Raw genomic sequence first — 10,482 nt, 5'->3', positions numbered from 1 at the left:
TGGTCGAAATTTTCGGAGGCCTCCACTACGACATCTCTCATAATCATATGGTGGTTTTGCACGTTAAACCCCACTTATGAAAACGTTTTCAGTAACTTTAACTATAACAAGTGTTTTGATAATATGCAGGCTGTGTCATTTGTATTTCATTGCAAATAAGAAAACATGTTTTGTACTTTATACTTGTGTGGCATATTGTGTGTTTGTAAAGAATAACGCTTTATTGTTCTACATTACGCGAAGAAAGGGTGTCATTGCGATTATCGCTTGACGAAGTGTATATGCCACATTGAGACTGGAACCTTTCATTTTATGATAATGAGTTTTAGAAACAGTATGATGAACGAAATTAACGTTAATTGTTGCCTGCGCCTGTAGTGCCATTTATGGGACACGCTAAGCCGCCTCACAAAAATGAAGCAGGTCAAATAACAGGGAACTTTATACTAGCGTCTCATGTGTTTTTTCCAGCCATTGACGTAAGGCTAATGGTGGCAAAAAGGTTTAACGTGACAAAATGCTCCAGCAGAAGGCCCTAGACGCTGACTCGAAAGGTTTCGGCAACAGCAGTGTTTTTCTTTTCGCAACTTCGTCGACGTCGACGTTCGCAAGTCGTCGACGTTTGCATCGTTACCCGCTAGTGTATTGCTCTCGTTTAATTTTTTTCCTTGCGCTGGCATAAGCTAATCAGCAGGCCCTTGTTTACATTTTTGTTCTTGTCTTTTGGATGCTGTCGTATTAAAGGTATCATGTGCTACTTCAGTGTTTTTAACACGTGGCACTGTTTGCACTAATTTTGTTGACAATAGCAATGCAGCCAAATATAAGACACGTTATCTCTTTTTGAAAACACTAACGCACGTGCATGACGTTCCTAGCAATGACTGCATCGCCGAGGCATCCTCCCCTTCACCTAACGACACCTATATATTTGGATCTGATTTCTCGTAACGAGTCACAAGTACGCTGTAAACAAGGGTTGGCGGACTGAGTTCTACCTGCTTCATCGAACGACATGATGTCCCACGCCACCTTTATGGCGGTGCTTCTGTTTTTGAGCGCAGCATCTGCACCAGGTCATGCAGGATGTCCCAGCAATGAGGGCGTCTTCAGCGACTGCTCCTTCAGCGAGTGCACCCACGAGCAATGTGCTGCTGATGGTCTGGAATGCTGCCCTAAGCCATGTGGTGGTAGCTGGTGCGTCGAAGGCGAGTACAATTCGTAATAATGTTTTAGTAGACAAGAAGTGGTTTTGCTCATATTCTCTCCCACAAACGGCCCTTATCTAGCAGTGAAAGAGGTATCTACATTCAACATAGCACAATGTTAACATTCTGAATTATTCATGCCATTAATTTAGTGAGCACTTGCTCAATTTCAAAGCCAGGCACATCAGCTTTACTGCATTCATCCACATTCGTGTGCATAAAAATAGCCGTGAAGACTTCATTACATTCGCTTACTTCTCATTTGCTTCCACATTAAAACATTGATAATTTCGCATACTACTACTTACAAGACTGTTAGAGCCTTGTAAGCTCATGCAAGACTAGCCTATGGAGCTTGTGTTTGCCTTTTACTATAAGTTACTTGGTGCGCCACCATAGTAGTATAGTGGCTAAGGTACTCGGCTGCTGACCCGCAGGTCGCGGTATTGAGTCCCGGTGGTTCGGCTGCATTTTTGATGGAGGCGAAAAAAGCAGTATGCCCGTGTGCTGAGATTTGGATGCACGCTAGAGAACCCCAGGTAGTCAGAATTTTCGGAATCATCCACTTCGGCGTCTCGCATAATGGTAGAGTAGTTTTAGGACGTGCAACCCATCGTATCTATAGCTTAAGCTACTCGGTGTCGTTATTAATACTGTGCTTCAATAGGCATCTACGTATGCCGACATTTTGTAGAAATTATTGGTATCATCAACATTAACCTTCTCACGATGTAGCCATTTCTGTTTGGAAAGGGTAAAACTAGAAATATATGATTTTCTATTTGCGCCACACAATAACTACTGCACTCATGTGTGGGGCACCATTGAAATTACTAAAATACGCGAACTTCTTTTTCTTCAAAAACTTGGCGATTCGAATTAAACTGTTTCATATCTCCACATCATAGAATTTTCTAAAATTGACTAGAGGAAAATCTGTTGCTGCGATTGTTGGGCGAGCATGGAAATAGGGGGGATACATGGCTTTGCCTGGCTTTCATGCTTGCGCGTGGCAAACGCACTTTTGACTTTGTTTATTGCTGAGTATAAGTTTCATTTCGAATTCACAAATTAATTCAGAGTCATATCCACAAACTTAATGATGATGGAGGAGCTTTGTCGGAGGTGCGCAAGGCGTTTCTTGGTGAGACCGTTTATGTAAGAAAGCTTGTTGACGGGCCGGTGCTTGATGCATACAGTAAGTGGAAGGCAGCGTTGTCCAGCATTTTCAACGTCCGGCACTGCACAATGTTAGCCACGTTTATCGGCACGTTATTACCTGCCCCATTATCCCATACTACCCTCTGACATGATCAAATGCCTGAAGCTCACAAATGGCAGATGTGAAGCTATCAAGCGTTCTTCAAAGGGGTTGAGAGCAGGCAGGTTAGAGGGCTAGATTTACCCGTGCGGTAACACTCATCGGCATGCGTCAGTAACACTCATCGTAGGAACATGTCACGTGCTGCTATGCCTACGAAGCGACGAAAACGAAGTTGTCAATGTCGTGAGAAGGCGAGCGTGTGGGCCATCGCATCCGACGCCTTGTAAAAAGCCTTCATGTGCGCTGCACCTTCATGTGCGCGCCACGCTGCTTCCTCCGGTGCGCGAGCATTAAGGCTCCCCGGTAGGTGGCGGCGTGCTATTTAGTGAGCATACTGGAATCACCAGCTGGAGCGGCGACAGAACTATACGCTGGCAGCATAGGTCTACATGCCGGCAGCCAACACCACCGGACAAGGTGCTGCAATAAAAGCTTGCCGACCAAGCTCCTAAAACAATCTGTTTTTTGAAACTTCGTCCCCCTAATAAATGCGAAGCACTTGTTAGCAAACTTAAGCGACTTTCAGAATATCTATCTGTCTATCCATCTATCTAGCCGCCTTCGACTTTTAGCTCTCCCGGCCGTTTAGTTTCGTTAATGGTACCGATACCCAATTGGGTTTGACATAACAGGACTGAATGACGAGCATAACAGACTATAAATAACATGACTATTATGATATGTAGGTCATGGATGTCATGATATACATTTCATGATCCTTTTGCCATGGTTTCGTTTACTTGATATGTTTAAAAACTGGGATGGTGTGGCACGACTGAATGGCGAACACAAGTGACAGACCCTAACATGAAATTATGACATGCATGTCATGTAAGTCATGAATTTTGACTACACGCCACGCTTATGCTAGGCTCACGGTCGTTTCGCTAGCTTCACATATAATAAATTTGGTATTACGGAACGTGAGTGCATGAAGAAGGTATATAACTAGTGCAATTATGACAGTCGTGAGTGTCCTGTCATTATATTTGCAAGATGTTTCAGCGCACGAACAAAGGAAAAAGGACAGCGTAGACAGAAAGAGCGCTGACTTCCAACTTACTTTATTTCGCAGAGTGGCAAGAATGTATACTGCTTAAAAGGTTGAAAACAGAGCATGAAGGTAAAATGCAAGCCTAATCTACACATCAGTAACAAAACACGTGTGACGGGTCTTCTATTGCATCAAAGCCCAGCCAGGTAATCACGTTCAGCCTGTGATAAAGCAATCGATGATGTGCTTACACATTTGTCTCCTAGCAAGTGTATTTTTTCGGCTTCTATTATTTCTCGGGTACGCTGGTCCCTGTGTCTTGCCAATATTGAGCACTGATCAAAGAGAGGGGTGCACCCACAATCTCAGCAATGAATGCCAAGATGCCCTTGTACCACATTGTGCACATTGTTTCAGTGTTCTCAGAGGTGGTCATTTATGCACCTGCAAGTTTGCCCGACATAGATGCACCCGCACGTCAGTGGAATCAAGTATACGACTCCCACTGCGCATGGGACGTAGCGTGTCCTGTGCGCGACAGAGCACGAGGCAGAATTTGCACGAGGTGCATTGACCCGTTTGCAAAGCCTCGGCAATTTTTTCGGTGCAGAAAAAACCACAAAAACGTTCGCGTCCCGAGCAATCTTTTTTAGCCTGTGCGATACGCCGTGCATGTAAGGCAGTATGACAGGCCGGCTCTTTCTGACACTGTTTCGCTTATCTGGTTTGTCGCCTCGCTTCACACGTGTTTTGTTACTGATGTGTAGATTAGGCTTGCATTTTACCTTCATGCTCTGTTATTAACCTTTTCAGCAGTATATACTCTTGCCACTCTGTGAAATAAAGTTAGTAGGAAGTCAGCGCTCTTTCTGTTTACCCTGTCCTTTTTTCCTTTGTTCACGCGCTGAAACATCTTGCAAATATGACTACGCACCAACTAGCCCAAGCTTCCACTCTTGTGTGTCCTGTCATGTTATAACATGACTAGATGACACACTCTTGATGCGCTCGTGGTCGTTTCGCTAGCTTCACACCAAATTTGGTATTACGATAAGTAAATAGATGACCAAGATATCTTGCTGGTGCTAACAGGATAAACATGAGATGCGTGTCATTTAACAACATGACTACGTGTCACGCTCATGATGCGCCCGCGGACGTAGCGCTAGCTTCACATATACAAAGTTTGGTATTGCGGGACGTGACGTATGCGACTGGTGCAAACATAATAAACATGAGGTGCGTGTCATGTAACAACAGGACTACATGCCACGCTCAGGATGCGCTCATAGCCGTTTGGCTAGTTTCACAAACATCAAACTTGGTATTACTTGAAGTGACTGGATGACGAAGGTATGTGACAGGTGGAAACATGATAATCATGAGATTGGTGTCTTGGAACAACATGACTACAGGTCACGGTAATGATGTGCTCGCGGCTCTTGGCTAGCTTCACATATTCTAAATTTGATATTACGTGACGCGAGTGGACTACAAAGTAAATGACACGTCGAAACGTGATAATACTGACATGAGTGTCATGTAACAACATGATTATATGCTACGCTCGTTGTGCGCTCGCGGTCGTTTCACTAGTTTCACGTATACTAATTTTTGTATCACGTGACGCGAACGAATGACGAAGGTAGATGACACGTTCAAACATGATGATCAAGATATGTGTGTCATGTAAAGCATCCCTATTTGCAACGCTGATAGCGCTCTTGCTGCTGTTTCGCTAGCTCCTCATACTAATGTGGGATCACGTGACGTGAATATTCTACGAAAGTAAATGACACGTCCAAAAATGATAATTATGACAAGAAAAACATGTACGGCTTTATTTATGTCCGCCGCGTAACGTTGTCATAATTTCCAAGTGACATATCAACCATCCTCGTTTGTACTTCGCATATCAACGATTACTACTGTACGTGGCATCTGCCAATCGCTTGTTGTGTTATACTGATAATATTGCTAAATCAGTAAACAGCAGCTAGAGTGTTATCCTGGATTTCTATTACCTCCTACACGTTGGACTATGCATGAACAATAAGTAACATAAAAAATTTTACTGCAGAAAATAGATTATATTCCTCGCCAGTAACAAAAACATTTCTCACCGTAATAACTGCTGTGCCCTTTGACCATCCATTCCCCTCATTATGTTTTGTTGAATTCTTTCTAGGTGTTGCATAGCACGCTGACCTCAGGACACCAGAGGTGACGCCTGCAGCACCACCTCACCTCAACTGTGTTTACAGTTTCGGACCCATTCTCCGCTTCTGATGCACTCTAAATCAATGAAAAATATATTATGGTCCTCAGTGTTTTGTCTCTGACTATTCACTTGTTAATTTTGCTAGTGATACCTTTTACTCTTCCTTTTCGACCAGGGATGATAGTACAATTATTATTATGCTACAGAGGTAATCATGGTAATTCACGACCTATTTATTACCTGTGTGTGGCTTTAGGATGTCACATGACTTCGTCGAGAATTTTATTTTCATAGCTTTGTTGACTACTTCCTTAACACCAAGTTCCCATCTAACCGCGTGGCACCGTGGTTAGTATGCTCAGTTTGGAATCTGAAGGTGGCAGTTATGATTCCTCCCTGTGGCACGTATTCTTTTTTTAAGGGTGCTTTCCACTTTGCTTTTCATAAAATTGTTTTTATCACCTCTCGAGTGGCAGCTCATCATGGTGTTTCTGATGCTGCTTCGCGCTCCAGCATTGCCGGCTGGAGTGCGCCATCCACCAGCCATTCCACCATCAGTCACTAACATTTCCAGAACCATAATCCACCAAAATCGTGTATAATGGAATCCACCAATAATAAGGTGGACCTTTTGAAATAGGGTATTTATACACAAAACTAAGTATGAATAAGTAATTTAGCACATGACTGCAATCGGAGAATAAATTTCTGAAATACAAAACTGTAAGCAAAATTAGAAATGCATATAACGAAAAATGTGCTGTAAATATCATGTTTACTCTCATAACGAACCCAACCCTGCTTTGGTATTTAAAAAAATCATTTATAGTATCTGTTCATTTCATTTCAGTGCATGCCAGTGCCATTGATGATTAGCACGTTCAGTCACGCCAGTGTATCACAAAATCACGACCAAGTAAAATTGAACACATAGCTTGACATGCTAAACAGTTGCAAGCAGCCATAATTTAGGTCTCGCCATTTGCGACGGACGCGATCTATCAAAGTCAGAAGAAACATCTGATTATAGCACCACGCAAGCACAGCAGTGCCAAAACAAAGTAAAACCTCACTGATAGTGCAACGTGTATGCCCCGTTATTCGACGCTTCGTTTTACAGTGAAAGCTGTTACGAATTCACAGGAAGGGTCAATCGCGTGCACCGTAGTTGTCCACCACCATCAGTGTCTGTAACCACTATCACATGAAATAAAACAGACACTGAATATTAACACCAAAGACATAATGGGACTACAACTGGGGCTCAAGGTGCCTGAAGTGCTGTTGCAAAGTAGATTTAGACAAGCTTGATGTCGGGGAAAGGAAGTGCATTATTACGAGTAATAAAGCATTTTCGAACAGCAAAGGAACCAGCAGGCATCACAAAATGCAAGTATCGAAACGAGTAGGTTATCCAACGCTCCAACCCATTACGAAAGCTCCAGGCAGAATTCTTCGTCAGCAACAGTATAATAAATTACACGAAATTCCTTGCACGTGTGTAGTAGGCACACCGCTTCACCGAAAAGTGACGAAGGATAGCATAGTGAATGCCTTCCTACGACACAAAAGTTATAACTGTCAAGTGGACCGTAGCAGCTACCCAAAGAGTGTTCAAAAAGGGCTCCTAAAGGCCCCTTTTCCAGCTTTAGCTGTGACTGTGCTGTGCAATGCGTGCAGGCCTGGTGGTTTTATTGATGTGGGGTTTGTCGTAATGAATAACGAAATTCGTTGGGCACCTGCTGCGCAGTGCATGATCAGAAAATAGGCTAGCTACACAGCTGGTTTTCATCGAGCATGAGCTAGAGCATGGGTGTAGAGCGACGGACAACACTTCGGCATCGAGCAGTTCGGGATGGTTACGGGACAAAACAAGAGCTCCGGGCTACGAGAACGGTTCGTCTTGCAATTCGCGAACCAAAAAACAGGTAGCTCCCCCTTTTGAAGCTAGTGAATTGCTAAAATAAAAACCCAGTCCTGCCACTGAAGCGAAGGCCAGCAGCCTTTGAAAAGCAAGTTTCGTGATACTTTCATGCAAAACTTTTGTTGTTGTAACTCCCATCATTTTTTTTTGTCCCTCGTAATCAAACCTCCCCCAAATTTACGCCAAATTTTCTAAAAAAGGAGGATTCATTAAACGAGTAAATACGGTTATAAAGTGAAAATAAGATAGAAAGTCATAACAATACCTAAAGTTTAATTTTGAAATGACCTAAAACGAATGCAGCGATCAGGTGCAGCCAACTGCGATGCTATCAGATCAGCCGCAAACTTGTCTCTGGGCCAGCCTGGACGACAACAGGCTTGTCCTGATCTTCTTTATGCTCACTTTATATAGGGAGCAAGTGTAGGCTGCAATACAAATCACAAAATATTTCAGCGACACATGCATGTGTTAGCAAACCACATTCTTCATGCTTTCTTTTCAGCCTTGCCGTGGTGGTCTAGTGGCTAAGGTACTCGGCTGCTGACCCGCCGGTCGCGGGTTCGAATCCCGGCTGCGGCAGCTGCATTTCCGATGGAGGCGGAAATGTTGTAGGCCCGTGTGCTTGCTCAGATTTAGGTGCACGTTAAAGAACCCCAGGTGGTCTAAAATTCCGGAGCCCTCCACTTCGGCGTCTCTCATAATCATATGGTGGTTTTGGGACGTTAAACCCCACATATCAAACAATCAATGCTTTCTTTTCATTATTATTCGCAACAACATGCCTCGGACAAGTTTAAATTGAGCGCACTACACACAATCTAGAAACTTCACATGGGAAATCGGATTAATGCATTCTTTGTGAGCTTAGGTGGCACCTTAAGAAACATATAATTTTTTTACATTGCGTATCTGTGAGAAATATATTTGAATATTGTTTCTGCATATTTCAACGACTCGCACACTTAGCAATACTAATGGCCGCGGTTACTTCGCACCATTTTTTTTAGCAGAACAGCGCAAGAAAACGTTCTTTCAGAAAGGTAACTTAAGGCCTCGGCAAGCAGTGGTTTATGTAAGATATCACAAAAGTAATAAGTAGTGAAAAGTTTATGAAGGAAAAAATTGATATGGGACAATTAAGCTAGCCTCTCACGTCTTCCCCCTCCCCCGTAAAAAATTGCCTATATTCCTGGCCCCTGAAGACAAATAAAGATTGAAATATATTTAAAGAATATAAATATTGAAAATGCAGTGCTACCAAAACTAAAATCTAATCCAGCGTGGACTGAGAAGCACTGTTCGGGAAATTTGTTTTCAAAAGAAGGCCACGAAGGAAAGCATTGCCGGGGGCAGAAGATGATGTGAGGGAGCAGTAAACTCTAACTCGCAATTAGAAACAAGGGTCTAGGACAGAGGCTACACTTTGAACTGGGTCTCAAAGCCTTCAGTGCAGTGTACACTGATGAACACAAAATGATAAGCACAGCAGAGCTTTCCCTGATTTCTCATAGTGCAAGAATAGACACAGTCCGCCTATCACTACAATAAACAATAACAGCAGCAGGGTAATCTAACTTGATTGGATTTTCGTAAGCGCTGCCGTTCGAATAGTCCTTGAAGTTTCTGATGAAAAATAAGTAGTGCTAATTTTTCTTTTTAGAAGCCCAACCAGTTAGCTGCAGCACATTCTTTCGTGTTATGTGGACATATATTCGCCCTATTTTGGGAGAAATGTAGCGGGGTTCACATTGCGACGGTTTAGTGCAGCGGTAGCCCTAATATAAAAGTCAAACATCTGTATATGCAACCATTCGGGCCCTGAAAAGCCCATCGCGCTAATACCCAAGCACCAACACTCATATATTTGCTATACCACGTATTAAATAGTTTTTTTTCACACAGGCACTTTCCAACTGCGGTCATCCTAAGCAGTAATAAAAGTGACTTCCTTTTTAGAGCAAACTTTGTAACAGGAAAAATACTACTTTGCATAGGCCATAAGTGTTTCTGGAGCAGAAATTTGCTAGTTCTGAGAAGTTACTAGTATTTTAGGGGCACATATAAAATTCGCCTCACAAGAATGGGAGCTCAAAGCATTGCGAAAGCATTCTGTAAATACTGGTATATCTCACAGAGAACAATCAATGTAAATGTTATGAAGCTATGGCAGGTTGTCGAAAATTGGCTGTGAAACGAGCTCTAATTTAAAATAATGGTATTTGTGGCAGAAATAAAGTAAACCATAAGAGACGAGCACCACATTTTAGAAGTAACCATAGTCATATATAACTGTTGCCAAGTGAGCAATACACAATAGCTACGAGATAAAATCAATCTTGTTCATTTTCACACTTCACCACGCTAACATGCATGTTTAGCTAAGAAAAAAAAACCAAATAAACTATACGCTCAATATGCCAGTTACTAGTCGTACAAAAGAGGTCAGAGCCAATAAATCTGGTCACTATAGTAGCACAGTACAGAGACTTTTTTATCTCATTAGTACTTACGAGCCCATAAAGGCGTAAAAATTCATCATCTGATTCTCTTAGTGACGTTTCGGAGCTGTTTTAAAGCAATTACTAATAAACATACTGTTTGGAGCAGCATCGAGCACCATTGCCCTTTTGGAGAAGTTTGAAGCAGCACTTCTATCAGTCTGTGAGTTTATTTTTGTACAGGCTGAGATTTACAAGGTATTGAAACTGACTCTTCTTCTTTGTTACACATCATGTTTTACCTATGTAGCGATATGACCCTGGGTATTATATAATACATTCCAAGTTCACAACGCAAAAAAATATCACT

General features: G+C 42.5%; 1 long non-coding RNA gene across 1 annotated transcript; it reads left to right on the top strand.

The window, feature by feature from the left end:
- Positions 1 to 730: 730 nt before the first annotated feature.
- LOC142814688 (uncharacterized) lies at positions 731 to 5,851 on the top strand. The gene is made up of 2 exons (XR_012895025.1): positions 731 to 1,208; positions 5,715 to 5,851. It is a non-coding gene; the product is annotated as an uncharacterized LOC142814688 (long non-coding RNA).
- The last annotated feature ends 4,631 nt before the right edge of the window (positions 5,852 to 10,482 follow it).

The sequence above is a fragment of the Rhipicephalus microplus genome, chromosome 4 (genome assembly GCF_043290135.1).
Source record: "Rhipicephalus microplus isolate Deutch F79 chromosome 4, USDA_Rmic, whole genome shotgun sequence".
Taxonomy (NCBI): Eukaryota; Metazoa; Arthropoda; class Arachnida; order Ixodida; family Ixodidae; genus Rhipicephalus; species Rhipicephalus microplus.
Note: the sequence above shows the minus strand (reverse complement) of the source record. Positions and strands in the feature narration are given on the sequence as shown.